General features: G+C 36.4%; 1 protein-coding gene across 3 annotated transcripts in view; it reads left to right on the forward strand.

Annotated features, from left to right (window-relative positions):
* Nucleotides 1–19,914, forward strand: part of MAGI2 (membrane associated guanylate kinase, WW and PDZ domain containing 2) — a 1,132,900-nt gene that overhangs the window by 325,290 nt on the left and 787,696 nt on the right. The gene's annotated exons all lie outside the window — the stretch shown is intronic.

Raw genomic sequence — 19,914 nt, forward strand, 5'->3', positions numbered from 1 at the left:
GATTTTTATGGTGGGCATTTGGGACAGAAAACTTATTTGAGATATGGAAGTTTTAAATGCAAAAGTTTATAATTGCAATTGTGTGGTTCATGATGAAGTTGTAGCCAGAAGAGACTTTTGGTTTTTAAGCTATAAAACCTAACTTACTCCTCCAGTTGATATTGAGAAATATGAGTTCTAGTCCAGGATGCTGGTGATTCAGAATGACTCATGATCGGGGTAGAGGGCCACACCCGGAAATGTAAATTGAATTTATTAGCTGAAGTCACAGTGACTCCCAGCCTCCTCTCTGGTTTGTAACAGAGGAATCTCATAAATGAACAGGAAATTGTTCATTGGAAAGTGAAGCTAAATGTCCTGTACCTCTTAGAAAGTGATGTTGTTGAGTGTTGGATACAAATCTCTTATATGAAACCTATAGAAATCCACAATAATTCCTGATTATGAACAGGTGCACTTCAAAAGAGAGGAGTTGGTAAAATGATGAAAGTTACAAATCAACTTCTTAGTACCTGTTACAGCTCATTTGAGAATTTTCCATAACTGTGTGACAATTCAAGGATTTTTCAAGGATCTTAGATAGATATCAAAATCTACGTCCTCAAGGTAGAGTCCAGGATCTCCAGAGACTTTTCAGTATCTCCAGAAATTCAGATTGGTGGGTGTTGTGTGTCTTCCTTTTGGTTCAGTTCTCCTCTGAACTTAACAAACTCAAAGCTATGGGCTCTGAAAGGTATATATTTAAAAAATAAAAACTTAGCTAGGATAAATAAAGCAAATTATATATATCACCCCCCTGGGATAGAAGTACCAGACCATGTAAAATGTATAGGTCATGGATGATTATACTGAAATGCTGATAACAAACAGAGAGTGAAGCGAATAATTCAGCACCCTACCCTTTTCACCTACACACATTTTGGGAAGATGGACTCTTGCCATTGTTAGCACTGTCTGTTCATTAAAATAGATATGCCAGGGCAGCACTATCAAATATTCCTAATTGAGAATGCTTGTTGATTGATATTTTGTCAGTGTGTGTTAGTTAAGTGAATAGACCTTTGGACTCTTACTTTAAAACTAGAAGTTCAGAAAAGTGCATTCTTAAATTTGTAAGTTTGGCCTTAGAGTGATGGCAGAGGAAGATGGATTAAAGTAAGTGACTGTACTATTTTTAAGGTAACGGTGGACTCATTTTCAAAGCTGTGATGTTGTCGGTGCAGCTGTGTAAATTTATCTTTTGTGACATGAGAGAAAGGAGATATGAAATACCAAATAAAGAATCTGGGCACTTTATTATGTTTAAAAGCTGAGAGAAATAGATAAGAGGCTGACATTCAGGAATACTTGTAGTCATTGCTAAGGCAATGAAACAAATAGGTCTTAATTAAATATGAAGATAATAGAAGTAAATTTCACATTAGTTAATTAGCTTCATAAATAAGTCATCTCTCTTTAGATACCAAAGAAATACTCTGAAGGAAAAATAAATATAAGGGTAAAATAACTTGGCTTATATGAGTAAACATAGAGTTTCATGATGTGATTTTAGTACAAGGTCATAAATTCAATTAGAAATTGGTGAATAGCTCCTATAAAGGAGATGATTAGAAACTCAATGAATCTGAATATTATATTCATGCAATTATTTTTTTTAATTTGTAACTGCCACTTTTAATAGACAATTCCAATAACAGCATTTACTAACAATACTCTTAACTTGATATAAAAGTTTAAAAAAATCTTGATAGAGACGATTCTGATTTATATTATCTATAATCACTTTTTTACTGATTGGACCTAAGCAATCCACTATCTTTACTCAGTATATCTTTTAATGAAATGTTCAGACACTTCCAGAGACTGTGCAGCAAAAATGTGTCAGGAGTGTGAAAAATCCTGTCATAATTTAGAAACTTAAAAGTGTGTTCAGTGTATCTATTGGCCTTGGGTATGTCGTGACATTTCTTACGGAGTCTCTTTTGTCAAAAAAGCCTGATTGGTTTTCATGTGTACCCAGCAACATAAAAGGAAAATGTTACTGAAGAGCTTGTCACTGCTCTTATACAGGCATAAGTTAATATGTATACCTCTGTATATCTACTGATGGCACCAGGAGTAAGTCCCGGATAACTCAATGGAAACAAAACTAGTCACCTTGTAACTATGTGAGGGTGGTTTAAATTTCTTAAAAGGAAGACCCAACTGAGTAATTCTGCTCACTGCCACCACCAACTACAACTACAACTACAACTACCAAGGAGCAACGTCTTAGGGCTTGATTTTTTTGGCCTCTAGTAAGAAAGCGTTCTGGGATGAGGGCTCCAGAGACTCGCTCCCTCACACACAGCAGGCACACTCAACCCATTTTAGTTGTGGACACCTCGACTCCTCTCCCCGCTTCTGAAGGAAGTCTGGACCTGGCTGCTGGCTGATTTCTGTTCTACACGTGGGAGGGAGGTGGACAGCCCAGGTTTCTACTAGGCCTTCACTGTAGATAATACTAAATTTCATTCATCTTTTCCAGCCCATAAACAAGGATTGGCTATATTTGGCCATTTCACTTGTTTCCCTAGAACATTGTCTCAAACCTTATTCTTCAAAATCACTGTTTTTAAAGCTGTATCTCTAGGAAGAGAAGGTGGGACTTGGTCACAGAGAATTGTTGGGCATATGATGAAGATGAGTGCACACATATGCACACATTTGCACATATAGTGGCTCTCATGATATAAGTTTGTCATTCTTTCAAATTGAATCATAGGAAAAAGATCCTTAGGAACGGAGTCTTTGGATCTTGATATTTTCTGTAGATTAGCCCGTTGCATGATTTATATTCATTAAGGCCTAAATTGGTACATAAACTTGTGCCTTTTAGCTGCTAACTGTATAATTTATAAGGTTATAAATGGTCTTAAGATCCTGTTGTTTTAAAGTGAATGTTGCCCTGCCTGGTTTGGCTCAGTGGATAGAGCGTCGGCCTGCAGACTGAAGGGTCCCGGGTTCGATTCCAGTCAAGGGCATGTACCTTGGTTGCGGGCACATCCCCAGTAGGGGATGTGCAGGAGGCAGCTGATCGATGTTTCTCTCTCATCGATGTTTCTAACTCTCTATTCCTCTCCCTTCCTCTCTGTAAAAAATCAATAAAAAATATTTTAAAAAATAAATAAATAAAGTGAATGTTAATTTTTAAATAAATATAGTAAATAATTTTTTTTTACTATTAGATTTCAGGCTATATAGAATTTTTATGTAATGGAACTTTAAGGAAAATGAGTAAATAATGATAAGACAAAAGTGCTGTAATCTGGAATATGATAAAGATTAACCGAGAAAGATATACATATATGTATAAAAGACTCAACATACTTCAGAATATCCATCAAATAGGATTTCAATTACCTTGAAAGTACACAAAAGACAAATTCAGAAGCACTAAGTTAGCATTTATTTAGAGTTTGCATGGGATTGTTTTATAATACTAGAGGCCTGGTGCATGAAATTCATGCCGGGGGAGGGGAGTGTCCCCTCAGCTTAGCCTGCACCCTCTCCAATCAGGACCCCTTGGGGAATGTCCAACTGCCAGTTTAGGCCCAATCCCAGGGATTGGGCCTAAACCGGCATCAGACATCCTCTCACAATCCTGTACCGCTAGATCCTAATCGCTCACCTGCCTGCCTGCCTGGATGCCCCTAACTGCCCCCCTGCTGGCCTGGTTGCCCCTAACTGTCCCCCTCTGCCGGCCAAGTTGCCCCTAACTGCCTCCCTCTGCCAGCCTAGTCACCCCTAATTGTCCCCCCTGCCAGCCTGGTTGCCCCCAACTGACCCCCTGTCAGCCTGGTCCCCTCTTACTGCCCCTCCTGCCAGCCTGGTTGAGCCTAACTGCTCCCCTCTTCCAGCCAAGTTGCCCCTAACTGCCTCCCCCTGCCAGCCTAGGGCACCCCTAATTGTCCCCCCTGCCAGCCTGGTTTCCCCCAACTGCCCCCCTGCTGGCCTGGTCCCCTCTTACTGCCCCTCCTGCTGGCCTGGTCACCCCCAACTGCCCTCCCTGCTGGCTTGGTCACCCCTCATGGCTCCCCTGCCAGCCAGGTCACCCCATGCAGCCTGCTTGAGTTCAGTCGTTTAGTCATCCCCCCCTAACCCCCGACAGGCCTGATCGCCCCACACAGCCTGCTTGTTCAGTTGTTTGATCGGCCTGATCATAGGCAGCCATCTTGTGATGGTGTGAGGGTTAATTTGCATATTACCTCTTTATTATATAGGATGTGAGGTATACAAAGTTAAGGCAGCATGTATCTGTTGTCTTTTGCATAATATAAATTCAAAAGTTTATGAGGGAAATTTGTGGAATTAATACAGAAGACTATTGTATTAATTTTCAAATGGATAAGAGTAAAAATTGACTTTATTTTGGTATCAATATTTTACTGAGTATAATGATTGCATATAGTTAACTCTTAAGTCTAATCAACATTGGTTCAATTGAATATGGTTTTTAAATATTAGAAAAATAATCACTTTCATTTATTTATGAAGTTCTGGGCCTTTCTATCCTTAACATTTATTAGAAATACAAATTAATTTTTGAGGCAGAATGAGCACAGCCACATATTTTAAATATTTTTCTGCCATCATGCCAGATGACATGAGGAAGGCTTTCAACAACCAATTTTTAAAGTTCCAAAATGAAATGGAAGGTAGTTAAAATTAAACTTTTCTCCCAAGACCGTACTTTGTCATTTGTTGAGATGGTTTAAGTGGGAAATACTTTAAATTTATTTGAAGACAAAAGAAATACCAGTGTATACCAAGTAAAAGACAAAAATCAATAAAATGAAAGTTCTGAAACTGCATAAAGTGTGAATAAAATGAGAACCATAGATTTAAGATATGAAAGAAATTACTTTTATGAGAGAGCCAATTGAAGTGTAACTCACAATGATGTCTCTACATATTTAATAACTTTAAGTTAGTATAACTCTGCTATGTTATAAAGAAGCATTCTTAAGAATGAGATTGTAAGATTTCCAATATATTTTTTAAATTTCTCTATTCTACTAAATTATTTTTCATGAAGAAGCAAGTAGAAGCAATAAAGTTATAGGAACCATCTCCTTTTAAGATGAGTAGTTACCAACACTTCAAAAGGTACAGTTATGTAAAGGGTCAACATTCCTTTTCCCTAATTATATAATCCTCCATAGGACTATGGTGAGAGAGGACTAGTGAAGAGAATCTGGTGACCACATATCTATTAAAAAGCATTAAATTAAAATTAAAGTAGAACTTCCTGGTATATTGCATGAGGAAAAATAAATTTAAGTTTTAAGCAGAAAATCAGTACATTTAACTATTATTAAACATGTAATATTAAATAAGGCAATGTATTTTTATAGACATGAATGAGTCTTTCCAATTACTGGTAATTTTCATCACAAATGTACACTTATAAGCATGTGATAAGTAGGTAGAGTGACATAAGCCTGTGGATTATACTACTCAAAAATTATCTTTCTTTAATGAATGAAATTTTCTGAGTTAAAGGTGATCAATAACGTGATTAAATATTCAGAGTATCTTCAAGCAATATTAGCCTATGTGCTGGGATGGTATGTTGAACACAGGTAGACATGCAGGCATAGGACTAGATATATCAAATCCAACTGAGTTTTAAAAACAAAACAAAACAAAAATAAAGAAACAAAAAACACAAATCCAACTGAGTTTTAAACCAACCTATTACTTTATAGTTTTGCTTCAAGTAAGAGTCATCAATTAAGAAGGTTTTTTTAAGTTACATTAGAGTGCTTCACAATTATTTCAGAAGCAAAATGACACGTTTTTGTTCTTTGATAATGAATTTAATTTTTTTCTAAAATAGCCTGATTATATGAGGTGCTAAGTGTTAACTGTAAGGATTTTAGAGAATAGGTATGTTATTAGCATTGTGGGCCAAACAAGAAGGACATCTATGAACAAATGAAAATAAATTTCTTCAGAGATATATAAACTCCTATGGAAAGCTAGACCAAAAAAAAAATTCCAAAAGCTTCTGAGCAGTAGCAAATACTTTAAAGGATTCTACTTGTTTACTCATTAATATGCCTGCTTGGTGTATTTATTTAAAATGTGTTGTTACTTAATAGAAAGCTGTATTAGTTTTACCCTCTCTCTCTTATTATTGAGAATAATAAGATATAGTTTCATGTTATAAATGTGAAAGTGCAATAGACTTTTTTGTCTTTTTTCATTGAACAAAATGAATGCATCTTTCTTGGTCAGTAGCATTCGTTGGTTTGGTGGACAGAGAAAATTGGCTTCCAGTGTTGCTTAAGATGGAAAGGCAATGTACATTAGAAGCCATTGCATTGATTTAACCATTTGCCACCACAGGGCACTGGTACTAGAATAAAGGAGTGTACGTGGTACAAAAGAAAAGCAAAAACCACCAACAGTGAACAAGTTACTGGTGTTTAAAGCCACATAGAATGCCCTTTGCCCTGACTCAGCAGTTTTTTGTGTGGCTGTGACCTCAGTCTTTCCTCTTGTTTTTTTTGTTTTTCTTCCCCTTTGGTTTTCTTTTTCTTCTCTTTCCTCTTCATATGGAAAGGCTTTCCATAGGAAAACTGGGTCTGTGGACTACAGATGGAGTAGGCAGATGGTATATACACTCTTGGGTTTCAGTGGTTTTAGCAGCTGTCCCAGGGAAGAATTTGAGATAAGTGCCTGAAGCCATTTTTTTTTACAACAGAAAAGCCAGTAATCAGATTCAATGGAAAGTAGCTCACCTTCCAGAGGTTCCAGAATCTGCTCCCTGAAGACTTCAAAATTGTAGTCCAGTGGGACATAAGAAGGCCAACACATCACATAGTACATCGCCGCACTTTTTTAAAAATATATTTCATTGATTTTTTACAGAGAGGAAGGGAGAGGGATAGAGAGTTAAAAACATCGATGAGAGAGAAACATCGATCAGCCGCCTCCTGCACACTTCCTACTGGGGATGTGCCCACAACCAAGGTATATATATGCCCTTGACTGGAATCGAGCCTGGGACCTTTCAGTCTGCAGGCTGACGCTCTATCCACTGAGCCAAACCAGTTAGGGCTCGCCGCACTTTTTGAATAGAAAGAATTAGGACTCTATAGGGTTCAGACCTACCCAAGTTTCCAAACTCTTTTGACTAGTATGTAAGCTGTTGGATTATTATATAACTGAAGGATACCTGTAGGCAGACGGTAATAGAACTTTAAGGAACTCTAGGGCTGCAGATTTGTAGTAGAGCACTCAATATCTGATCAAAATGCCCCTAGTCAATAAAGCAATAAAAAAGGAATACTAATTGTGGTTACTGATAGTCTGTTGTTTAGTGCACTATTCAGAGTTATTTACACATTGCAATTTAGAATTGCTATAGCAAGGTGAGCAGCAACGACCCTTGGGTTTACCTATTTGACAACATGGTGCTAAGGAAAGAGCACTCATCTAAGAACTGAGAGCCATTTGTTTTGGATTAGGTTATGTCAATAACTATAGGCCTTGCCGTTGGGACTAAGGGGAAGGAGGGGAGGAATAAAATGAACTCTAACACTTTTTTTCTGCTCTAAAGTGATGTAGTTATCTGATTCTGCTGGCTTGTTTTCTTTATGTTGTCGTTATTCAAATCAGTTCATCAAACTGGCTTAAATTATTCTGAGTATGGAATGTCCTTGATATTGAGCAGGTGTAAACAACTATGGAACCTGAAGATATATCAAATACAGCAGACACTTCAGGGAAAAATAAAGAGCTGGGTTTAAATTAAGTGCAGTTCTGGGTATAACCAGCCAAGCATGTACTTCCATATTTTTTTATGAATGTCAGGTTAAGGATGCCATCATAATTCTGATGTTCCTTGAAATCTGCCTTCACTATTCATGAAATTCTGAAATATGGTCCAGTCTTAGTAAGTGGATGGGAAAATAAACATAATGAGAAATATAAAGCTTTTAAAATTGTTTTCCTCCTTTGGAATGTGTAATGAGTTGAGATATGACATAAAGACATCTGAAGCATGAGGTTTATTGTTATGAAAATGTGATTGTAATCTTTGTGATAAGACATTTAACACAAAATATAGTGTCTTCTCATGTTGAACTTTAATAAATATCATTTATGCAGGTGAATGACCCAGGGTAGATGCCCCAATGAATCTAGCTAACAGAAGGTGAAATCGGTGCTCAATCAGGATAGTCAGGAGGCAGATTAGGAGAGTCAGTATGGTTTCTAATGCAGGACAATTAAAAGGCAAGACTAATGTGAGATTGACAGTCAATTCAATTAAAAAACACACGTAGATTCTGCTTTCTTAGGCAAGTCAGACATTTAGAATTGGATCAATTCCCAAATAGCTTCCCAGTTTCTATTCCAAGACCTGTTACCTTTCCTACTTACAGGCTAGCTTACAGAAATGTTGCTTTTTATGAACACAAAATCAGCAAATATCTGCACAAGCTCTGTTGGAGTAGAAATGAGAGCTCAACTGAGAACTCCACTCCAACCTGCTGATCAACAAAACCGCTTGTGTGCATAAATGATAACTCCTTAACTTGTCCCCCATAAAAAGAAGACCGAATTGGGTAGCTAATGCCAAGAGATATATATATATAATCTTCTCTCACAGTTTTTGGCAGGAATTCAGTTCCTTTTCGCCTTGTTTAAAATTGTTTGACACTGTTGAAAAATTGTAAAGATCAGTAATGCATGTGAATATTTGTGGGGAATTTTTTTTTAAATATATTTTATTGATTTTTTACAGAGAGAAAGGGAGAGAGATAGAGAGTTAGAAACATCGATGAGAGAGAAACATCGATCAGCTGCCTCCTGCACATCCCCCACTGGGGAAGTGCCCACAACCCAGGTACATGCCCCTGACCGGAATCGAACCCGGGACCTTTCAGTCCGCAGGCTGACACTCCATCCACTGAGCCAAACCGGTTTTGGCTTGTGGGGAATTTGAGACTTCATGTGCTGAATTCTATCATGTGCTGGGTCCAGTTCATCTGAGCATTGCCAGTGAAGGAAGGGTTATGAGTTCCAAGCCAGGGCCAGTTTTAGGCACACAACTCCGTGAACATCAACCAGAACAATTTTTAAAATGCAGCAAATGTACTTACTAAATACTTTCTCTGTGAAAGAAATCTTTTTCATACATTATCTCATTGACTCCTCATAGCATCTCTATAAGGTATGTTTCATTTCCGCCGTTGAAGACATATGGAGAAACTGAGCTCTGAGGTTAAATGAGGAACTGGACACCGTGCAGTAAGTCAGTGGAGTAACAGGGATTCCAGCCCAGGTGGATCTGGCTTCCAGCCCACACTCTTCATGAGAGGAACTCTCTAGTGAAAGCTGTAGGGCAGTGATGGCGAACCTCTGACACGCGAACTCATTTTTTTTGGTTGATTTTTCTTTGTTAAATGGCATTTAAATATATAAAATAAATATCAAAAATATAAGTCTTTGTTTTACTATGGTTGCAAATATCAAAAAATTTCTGTATGTGACACGGCACCAGAGTAAAGTTAGGGTTTTTCAAAATGCTGACACGCTGAGCTTAAAAGGTTCGCCATCATTGCTCTAGGGAGTCAAGAACACCATAAAGGCTTCCCATGAGGTTCAGAGATACTCCTAGGGTAGAAAAAGAGGAAAAGCAAATAACTCTGCAGGCTTACAGACTACCTAGAGAGCATGAATGGAATTATACAGGCTGATAGACTCTCTGATGAGCATGAATGGAGTACCATCAATGGAGGATATTTTTTTTTTTTTAACCAAGCTGATGTGGACAGTTTCCCATAATTAAAAAGAAAAAGTGTGGATAAAAAGTGCGAGAGGTCACTCTGCAAAGTTGCTGTCACTCAGCAGCCATTGAATGTCTTCCCCCTGGTGGTCAGTGCACATCATAGCTACCAGTCGGAGCATTTGCCCCCTGGTGGTCATGGTGCATCATAGCTACTGGTTGGAAGGTCGAACGGTCAGACAGTCCCTTAAGCTTTTATATCTATAATAATAAAAGCATAATATGCTAATTAGACCAGATATCCCTCCAGACATCCTTCCAGATGACCTTCCAGATGAAGCGGGGGCTGTGAGGGAAGCCCGGGTCCCGGTTGCCAGAGGGAAGCCGGTGCCGGCAGCTAGGAGAAGGAAGGCCTACTCTTGCACGAATTTCATGCATTGGGCCTCTAGTATTTAGATAATTGACAGACCTAGAGTTGAACATTAGACAGTTTTTTCTCTCTTGACAATAATACTTATATTGTTAATAATACATATGTGTTTAAACAGCTAGTTTCTCTGTGACTCAGTTTCTCATTTGTAAGATGGAGATAAAATAGTACTTACCTCATAAAAATATTGTGAAAATTAAATGAATTAAGATGGTCAGAAAAGTGCCTTGCATAAATTAAATGTTCAATAAATTTGACTATTACTATAAAACTCTCTATAAGGGCTAGTTAAAGAACGGACTTGTATTTTTGGAAGATGGACATAATAGTAGTTGTCAGTACTGTGAATATAGTGAGTTGTTGTCAAGTACTTGGAAAGGGAAAAAAAAATTACTATGTTGCTATTTAAACTTGAGATCTACACAATGGGAGAAAATGTGATTGGTAGAGTCACTGTTAAGATTCAGAATAACTCCTAGGCAAACAAAACTATACTGTAAACAGTTGATCATAAGATCTCTAGCACATGGTTCCCAATCCTGGCACTATTGATATTTGGGGTGGATAATTCTTCATAGTGGGCACTATGCTGTGTATTACAATGGTTAGCAACTTCCCTGGCTCTTAGCCACAAGATGCTAGTTGTACTTCAAATTATCAAAACCATTAATGTCTCCAAACATTGCTAAATATCCCTTGAAAGGCAAAAATATTCCAATTGAGAATCATCTCTGTTTTGAAAGAGTGCAAAGAATGTATCAGTATATGTCAAAGATGTATAGCAGAGAAGAGTCAAGTAGTTAAGGGTGGGTGGAAAGTGCCCCTGCCAAGTACTGAGAAGAGAAAAATCACAACCACTGAACATTAATCTTCCTGGTCACAATGATAAGGCTGTCCTAACAGGGAGAGTGATAGCAATAGACTAAGTGACAGCCACTCAGTTTCACAAGCTTTACCCCAACCCCAATGTAAAATGTGTCTCAGGGTAAATGATGTCATTAAAATCAATTTGTGTAGCTTCTCTCCTTATGACTATATTTTATCACAAATCAGTCTGTGCGGGATACATTTTCTCATGGAGCATTACCTACCTGATTGTATAGACTGATTTTTTAATTAGGGAGACCTGATATTCTAGACCATGTGAGAATAATTTTCCATTGCAAATTGATAATTGGGTTTCCCATGTACATTTTGGTACCGTGTGTGTTATCAATGCTTGATCTCCCTTGATACTGACCAAAGTCATTCTCCAGGCTTTCAAAATTAGGGACTAGATTCTTAGAACTTGATGAAACTGCTGGGATTCAATCCAGTTTGCCCATTGTGAACTTTAGTGTTCAATAAAAATTTAATGGATGGACGGACCAATGGATGGATGGATGGATAGATGAATGGATGAATGGATGAAAGAATGAGGAGAACTATGTTGCATGTCCAGATCCACCTCAACTTCAAAAGCATGTAAAAATGTCTATAGATTAGATAGATGATAGATGATGATGATAGATAGATGGATAGATAGATAGATAGATAGATAGATAGATAGATAGATAGGACAGGGTACAGCAGAGTGGAGCAAGAAAGGCAAGACCAGGTAAAATATTTTGTGGTTACTATTTGGATCTGTGAAAATCTGGGGTGAGTGAGAGTAGAGTGTATAGGCTGGAAATCGTTATATTTGACAAGGCCTTCGCACCTACTCAATATTACAATGCTTCACCCCTACCTTATCCCATGTATATTTGAGGCAGAAGGAAAGGATTTGAGGTATAGCCAAAACCTGTCCTAGAATGAGATAATGCATGGAATTGAGGACACAGGTGTCAGAGCCCATGCTTTTGAGATTACATGGAAGAGTGAACGGATACATTCAGAACCAATTACATGTTAAGATTTTTATTCAAAATCGTGGCTACTGAGATCAATCTCAAATTCATAATCTGTAACATTTTGAAAGGTATGTCTCTAGAATTTTCTTTTCTTTCTAGCCCCATTGCACTATTATGTCTTCCATCAACCCTGCTAAATAAAATGTTTCGTGAACTTAATTCAGCAGCAGCCAAGTAAATCAGACACTTCCCTTGAGAACTTTGTACTTTTTCTACTAGTGTATGAGACATCACAGATAATTACAATCCAAAATATTTCTATAATAAAAATATGACAAGTAGTTAGGCCTTCATTAGCATAATGAAATTCATCTAACAGCCAATTCTTTGGAGTAAAGATAGTTTTATTTACAGGAGAGTTTAAAGGAACGGCAAAACCACTACTATTAAACAGTGTAATTAGTGGTGATGCAATTAATCTGGACATTTAGTCAATGAAATAAAATGTTCAGCCTCTTTTTTCCACTAGGATAGTTTCCATTCAGATGTTTATGCATACTTACACTGGACATAGTTGCAACTAAAAATATATAAAGCACCTAAATGCCCATAAATTTCTACAGGGTTATAGAACTGTTTTTTTCTGTTTATTTTAAACCTTGAAAGTAGATTGTTAATTCACTTTGATACAGATCAATTACTCTATGTTATCATTTGTCTACCTAGACTTTTTATGTTACAATTCCTTCTGTCTCTAATTCATCCTTTTCTACATTTTGGCTTTAACTATGTACTTGGAGGCTGACTCAAAATAGCCATCCTGAGTGAAAATATGTTTACCTTCCTCGAACTGTGATTTCATGGTGGTCATTTCAGACAGCCATGGAGTAGTAGAGATTCTACAGCAAGTAAAGAATGTTTTCAGCAGTCGCTGAAATATTAACAAGTTGTACAATTTTGTCCAAGTCTATCGACTGTCCTCTTTCTACCATTCTGGACAACTTTATAGAAGATCAATGAAACATTAGGGAAATACAAACCAACACAGGACTTTAATTAATGGGTTTAATTGAAAGTGTAAGAGAGAGAGTAAACAAAATAAACTTTTCATTTTGCAATAGTTGCTTTTCCTAGGCTTTAGTAAATTAGCAGATATATTACTGGTTTTGTGTTTTTTAAAATTAAGCCCATCTGAAATAAAAACTATCCAGACTTAATTAAATCCCCCTTTTGTTTAATTGGGGGTTAATTTCTTGGAAATAATCAAATTTCTATTGTGGCAGAGCTTATGTAGAGTTCAAGGAATATTTGGTTTTTCTCTATGTTTTGTAGCCTTCTTTGTTGGTTTGGAACAATTGTCTAAAAGGATAATGAATGTGACTGAGAAAACTATGAGCTGCTTCCCTTACTCCATTTCTCTTCCCTTGTTATAGTAAATTTAATGGCCATATATTCCAGTTGGTATACCCATCAAAAAAATAGAGACTGTCTTGGACTGCACTGGATCTAAATAAGCCAGATCAAAACTTGTAATATTGGCCCTAATTGGTTTGGCTCACTGGATAGAGCATGGACCTGCAGACTGAAGGGTCCCCAGGTTCAATTCTGGTCAAGGGCATGTACCTCGGTTGTGGGCACATGCCCAGTAGGGGTGTGCAGGAGGCAGCTGATCAATGTTTCTCTCTCATTGATGTTTCTAACTCTCTATCTCTCTCCCTTCCAATCTGTAAAAAATCAATAAAATATTTTTTAAAATTATAATATTGAACATTCCATTAAAATCTGGAAGTTCAGCATTTGTTATACCACAGCTTAGAATAGCATTCTGACAATGAGAAACTAAAGGGTCCTTCTTATGAAAGTGAATCCTAGGACAAAATATGTTAACTCCTTGCCCAGTTCTTGAAAACAGTTTTTCTTTGCCATGTGTGTATATGTCAAAGTAAAAGAAAAGAGTCTGTATAAAGCATATCATTGCAAGGTTCATCAATGCTTCAACTTCACATGCTGGTTGTTTCTTTTATTAAAAATAATGAAGTGAAACTGACTTTAATAAAATTATTATTGCTATTCTATTTCCTACAGTAGAAGAGACTTTCAGACATGATTAATGGGTAAGAAGAGGAGAGGATAAAGATTCTATAGAGTTCTGTAAAATTTTTATCTAGTTTCTAGCTTGAACTTGATTACTTTAATCACTAGATAAATCTGTGACTCAGACTGTTGGTTCATTGTGGATGGAACAAAAGCCCCACATTGTCCTTTATTCTGTAGTTAAAGATAAACCTTGAAAATAAGATAATCATTTTTCAATTAGACTCCATGCAGAGAAAGCATAGTTATCAACATGCATGGAACATAATCAGCATTAAGTTGTCATATTTTGGCTGCATTAATGTTGTTAAATTGACATAATTGTCATTTTAAGTAGATTATATCCTCTGAAATCAGTTATTGCCTGAAAGATTTTAGCAATTAAAAATTGTATTCATTAGCATACCTTTATCTATACTTTTTTCCAACTCATTAATATTATTCTCACTCTCCATTGCCTGAAGTCATGAAGCCAGGTGAAGTTACACAATAAAATTTCAACTCCTTCCCTTGTTAGAAAAAGTGCCACATTTTTCATTCCCCACACAAATTGTGTTGACCTTCCTTATGAAATTCAGTGCCCTCCAAGGTTCCGCTTCAAGAGTTGTTTCAGTTTAATAGTAAATGTTCCAGACTTCAGGACTGCTCCTTAATTTCTTACTCTCTCACCTGCTTGTTCATAATCCTCTGCCTGGAAAGACTGAACCTGCTATAGACTTTCTCTCTCCTCTCTGACTCCTCCCTACTCACGGGTGAGTGTGTTTTTTATTATCTTTGTATCACAGAAGTAAAAAGAAGGCACAGGAATATATTAACTAATAGGTGAGCAAGCGACAAAATTAGAGGATATAAAGTCAGTATAAAGCCCATTGTGGTATGTGGTAGCCAGTTCTATGGTAGAAGACAGAGAGCATGGAGATTTGTATGCACATAGGATTTAGTGCTGATTCCATGGCTTTTTTTGCTAAATCACTTTAACTCTCATGGCTTTAGTATGTTCATCTCTACACTAAGAAAATTATAGAACTTTCACATTCTTAAGCTCTAGGGACTAGACTGAAAAGGAATAATTGGTTGGAATGGGCAAGAGGTATAGCAAACAGTATGATGGGTTTCACGGAGAAGGAGTGGACCAATCTTCCACGGATGATCTTCAAATACACCAAAGCTGAGTTCTGAGGGTATTGCTGTTTATTTGTTCCTGTGTTTACTTAAAGAGAATCAGATTTTTAAATAGGTATATGATAACTAGGTAGAGTAAGGGATAGAAAAATGAAAACAACATGCTCTTTCTACCTAATTTTCTTATATGCAGGATAAAAATTATCATTTTATATACCTTCTCCATGGTAATGTTAGGATTAACTAGTATTTATACAAAAGTAATTTGAAAATAAAAAATGTCATTTAAGTGATAAAGTGTTGCTTCTGTGTTGGTTTCTTAAAATGAGTAATTCTTCATTTTTCTTTGCAAATGTTCTCTGATGTGCATCACAGAATTTATAAATGTGGTGCAATAACTGATGACTTGTGCCAAAATACAATCTGGATAAAATGCTACTGCCATCACTGAGGACTAATTGAATTGCATGGAAAACCATACCTGGAGTCTTCTGCAAGGATATCTTAACATACGTATGCAATTGAATTAACAAAGATGACCTTGCTATATACAATGATTAACTGTTCTACAATCATAATTAAGTTAAAAGTAAATACATATCCAACAAGCTGTCATAGACTCTCCTAATTATTCTGCCATGTTTTAAGAGATTAATATTCTATTTAGGGACACTGTGAGTAATATAGAACTATATAGGGTCTCCTATTGCTACAGGCAAAACCACTTCAGTGTGCATCAGATGAGTACTAAAAAGTTTAGCCTTGGTTTAAACAAAGTTAAGTGACTTACTAGTGAGCCATGGTAAAGTAATAATAATAACATTAATGAAATAATGCTTGCCAAAAGGAAAGGGACAACTTTACTGCCTGAGATAACCTTCCGGAAATGGTGAAAGCCTACATCTCCCACAGTTGGTTGATACTTTATTGCCTGATTTATCTATTTGTTGTTGTCAATAGGACATCAATAAAAAAAACACTGGGATTGAATATTATAAATATTTTCTTTTCAGGATTATCTGTAGATCAAAAATAATTTCCTCAAAGTGAGAATTCTCCTGAACCATATATCTGAGTCTACTAAATTAAAAGCATTTGATACCAATAGTAGCTACACAAATTAATAAACGTAGAGAAATATACTGATGTAATAATAAAACTAAGAACACAGCATTATAATTTCCAAAGCAATTGGGAATAATGATTGAGGTAATTGCTACCTTCAAATTTATTTCTGAGAGTAGTGATTGTTTGCAAGTGTAGAAATATATTATTTAGAAAATTGCATCAAGGAAGCAATAACTATGTCTCCATATGAAAGGATTTCAGAATTTCAAAATGCTAGTAGTGTTTATTTGCTATCTGAAATTTGAAAGGTACATTATTTTACTACAGAGAAATAATCATTTTATGAGTCAATCCTAAATGGTGGAGCTATTTTGTACTTCTAATATGCACAAAATATATTTTATATATATATATACATATATATATGTGAGTTTATAAAGTCTAAATGATGTCATAAATATGTTCATTTGCTCCTTGTAAAACTTATAAATCTTATATAAAATGTAGCATTAAAAGAAAAGTTGTTTTGACCTTCAAACAATGAACAAATGCAAAAATTATACTCTTTAAATATTAATTTCTGACACACCTATATTTAATTATTAAATATTTGAAAAAAGAAATATAAAAATACGTATGAAGTATATAGAGAGAAAATATTTAATTTAATAATTTTCAATTAGTAATTACTCAGTAACTTCAAATGCTGACTGAAGCTATCAAATTCTCATTGAAAAAGGTTTATTCCTTTCTAATTGATATCATTTGTTCACTAGTTAGCTTTTAAAAATATAAAAAATTAAAGGCATGATTTTCACTAGAGAATCAAGTTTTCCTCCATCGAATTTACCTTTGCAGAGAATGTATGTAGTGTTGGAGTTTTAGCCAAACGAAAGGGGGAAAATAATACATTAAATAAAATTGAAAATAAAAGTAAGACGTTGTCTTAGAAAGTGGGGTAAATTATGGGAGCAAGTTGTAATAATGGGAGTAAGTTAAATGATTTGTTTGAAATAAGCAGGACTACAATGAGCCGAGAGAGCAAGGATGAGTCTAAACAGCAGCCTAAGGTTTGTGAGCTTATTATTTTTCTATTGCTCCTGTAACAAATTACCACAGAATTAATGGCTTAAACAACATCAATTTATTATCATAGTATTTCTGGCAGTCAGAAGTTTGAAATGGCTCTTATTGGGTGGAAATCATGGTTTGGGTGGGGCTGCACTCTCTCCAGATGAAATAAGGAAGAAACCATTCCTTCTCTTTCAGAGGCCAGTTTCTAGAGGCCACTTTCATTCATTAGCTCAGGGTCTCTTTCTTCATCTTCAAATCCAGAAGCATAGTATCATCATCTCTGGTTCTGACACTTGCGTATTTCTCTTATAAGACTCATGTGGTTATAGTTGAGCCCACCCAAATAATCTAGGATAATACCCCCATCTCAAGAGCTTTAATATAATCAATAGCATATGCATGTTCCTTTTGCAAATGAGCTGAGATAATCACAGGTTCTGGAGATTAGGATGTGGATATCTTTGGAAGGAGGGAGATAAGGCATTCAGCCTATAAAAGTGTATAAATTAAAGTCATCACAAAAGCCAGTCATCAAGATTAGAAGCAGAACTAGGAGAATACACTCAGGGGAATCATAGTGTCTGTGACTTGTTGGCTCTTGATTTGCAAGTGACTATCTTAGCTGAAAGGTACTGGAGCCCATCATGGTTGTCTGTAGATTATCTTCTTCCATCCACAACAATTATTCAATCCCATAGGCTTGGACACATGGAACAGACTGACAGCTGTTAGAGGGTTGGGGGTTTGGGGTGCTAAATGAAAAAGGTGAAGGGATTAACCACACGTATATAAAACACATAGACAAAAACAACAGTGTGGGATAGCCAAGGAGAAAAGGGGGTGGGGGCAGATGGAGGAGAGCAAAGGCGGGGAGGTGGGAACAAAAAGAGACTTTGCTTGGGGTAATGAGCATACGATGCAGTGTGCAGGTGTTGTTTTATTAGTTTGTGCCTGTGAAATCTATATTGTTTGGTGAACCAATGTCACCCCAATAAATTCAATGTAAAAATTTATACTACAGAGCAATGATAATTAAAACAGCATTGTATTTAAAAATAGACACACAGCCTTAACTGGTTTGGCTCAGTGGATAGAGGGTCAGCCTGCGGACTGCAAGGTCCCAGGTTCGATTCCAATCAAGGGCATGTACCTTGGTTGTGGGCACATCCCCAGTGGGGGGTGTGCAGGAGGCAGCTGATCTATGTTTCTCTCTCATCGATGTTTCTGACTCTCTATCCCTCTCCCTTCCTCTCAAAAAATCAATAAAATATGTTTTAAAAAATAACAATAAAATAAAATAAAAACAGACACACAGACCAATGGAATGGATTGAGAGCCTACAAATGGCACCACGTGTATATGGGCAAAAATTTTTTTACGAAAGAGCCAAAACACACAATGGAGGAAAAAAGAATCCCTTCACTAAATGTTGCTGGGAAAATTAGAAAGCCACATACAAAAGATGAAACTAGGTTACAGTGTGTCCCAATTTTAAAAAATTAATTCAAATCAATCAAAGACCTAACTATAAGATCTAAAACAATAAATTACATGGAAGAAAGCATAGATGCTAAACTCATGGGCCTTGGTCTCAGAGAAGATTTTGACCATAAAGGCAAGAGAAGTAAAGGCAAAAATAAATGGATGGGAACTAGAGCAAACTAAAAGACTTCTGTACAGCAAAAGAAACCACCAACACAACAAAAAGTCATCCAACCAAATGTATGATGATCTGACAAGGGGTTAATATCCAAAATATATAAAGAACTCTACAACTCAACACCAAACAAACAGTCCATTTAAAAAATGGGCAGAGGACCTGAACAGACACTTCTCCTAAGAAGACATTCAAATGTCCAACAGATATATGAAAAGATGTTCAACTTCACTTTAGGGAAGTGCAAATCAAACTATAATGAGATGCTACCTCACACCTGTTAGAATGGCCATATCAACAAGATAAGTTACAACAATCATTGGAGAAGTTGTGGAGAAAAAAGAATTCTCATTCATTGTTGGTGGGAATGTAAACTGGTACAACTACTATGGAAAACAGTATGGCTGTTCCTCAAAAAATTAAGAATTGAGTCACCATATGACCCAGCAATCCCTCTTTTGGGTACCCCCTGATAAACTTGAAAACATCTATTCACAATGATATATGCACCCCAAAGTTCATTCATGGTGGCCAAGACATGGAAACAGTCCTTTGATAGATTGGATAAAGAAGACGTGGTGCATATATACATATATACTATGGAATACTACTCAGCCATAAGAAATGATGAAATACTGCCATTTGAAACAACTTGGGTGGACCTTGATAATATTATACTAAGCAAAAAGTTAAGAACTATATTATTTCACTTATATGTTGGATATAAAACTGAAACCCATAGACACAAACAACTGTATGGTGGTTACCAGGGGGAAGGGGATGGAGTTAAAGAGTAAAGGGAGCAAAATATATAGTGACAGAAGATTTGATTGTGGGTGGTGGGCACACAATGCAA

This window comes from Myotis nattereri (assembly GCF_964212035.1).
Source record: "Myotis nattereri genome assembly, chromosome: 11".
In the NCBI taxonomy this organism is placed as follows: Eukaryota; Metazoa; Chordata; class Mammalia; order Chiroptera; family Vespertilionidae; genus Myotis; species Myotis nattereri.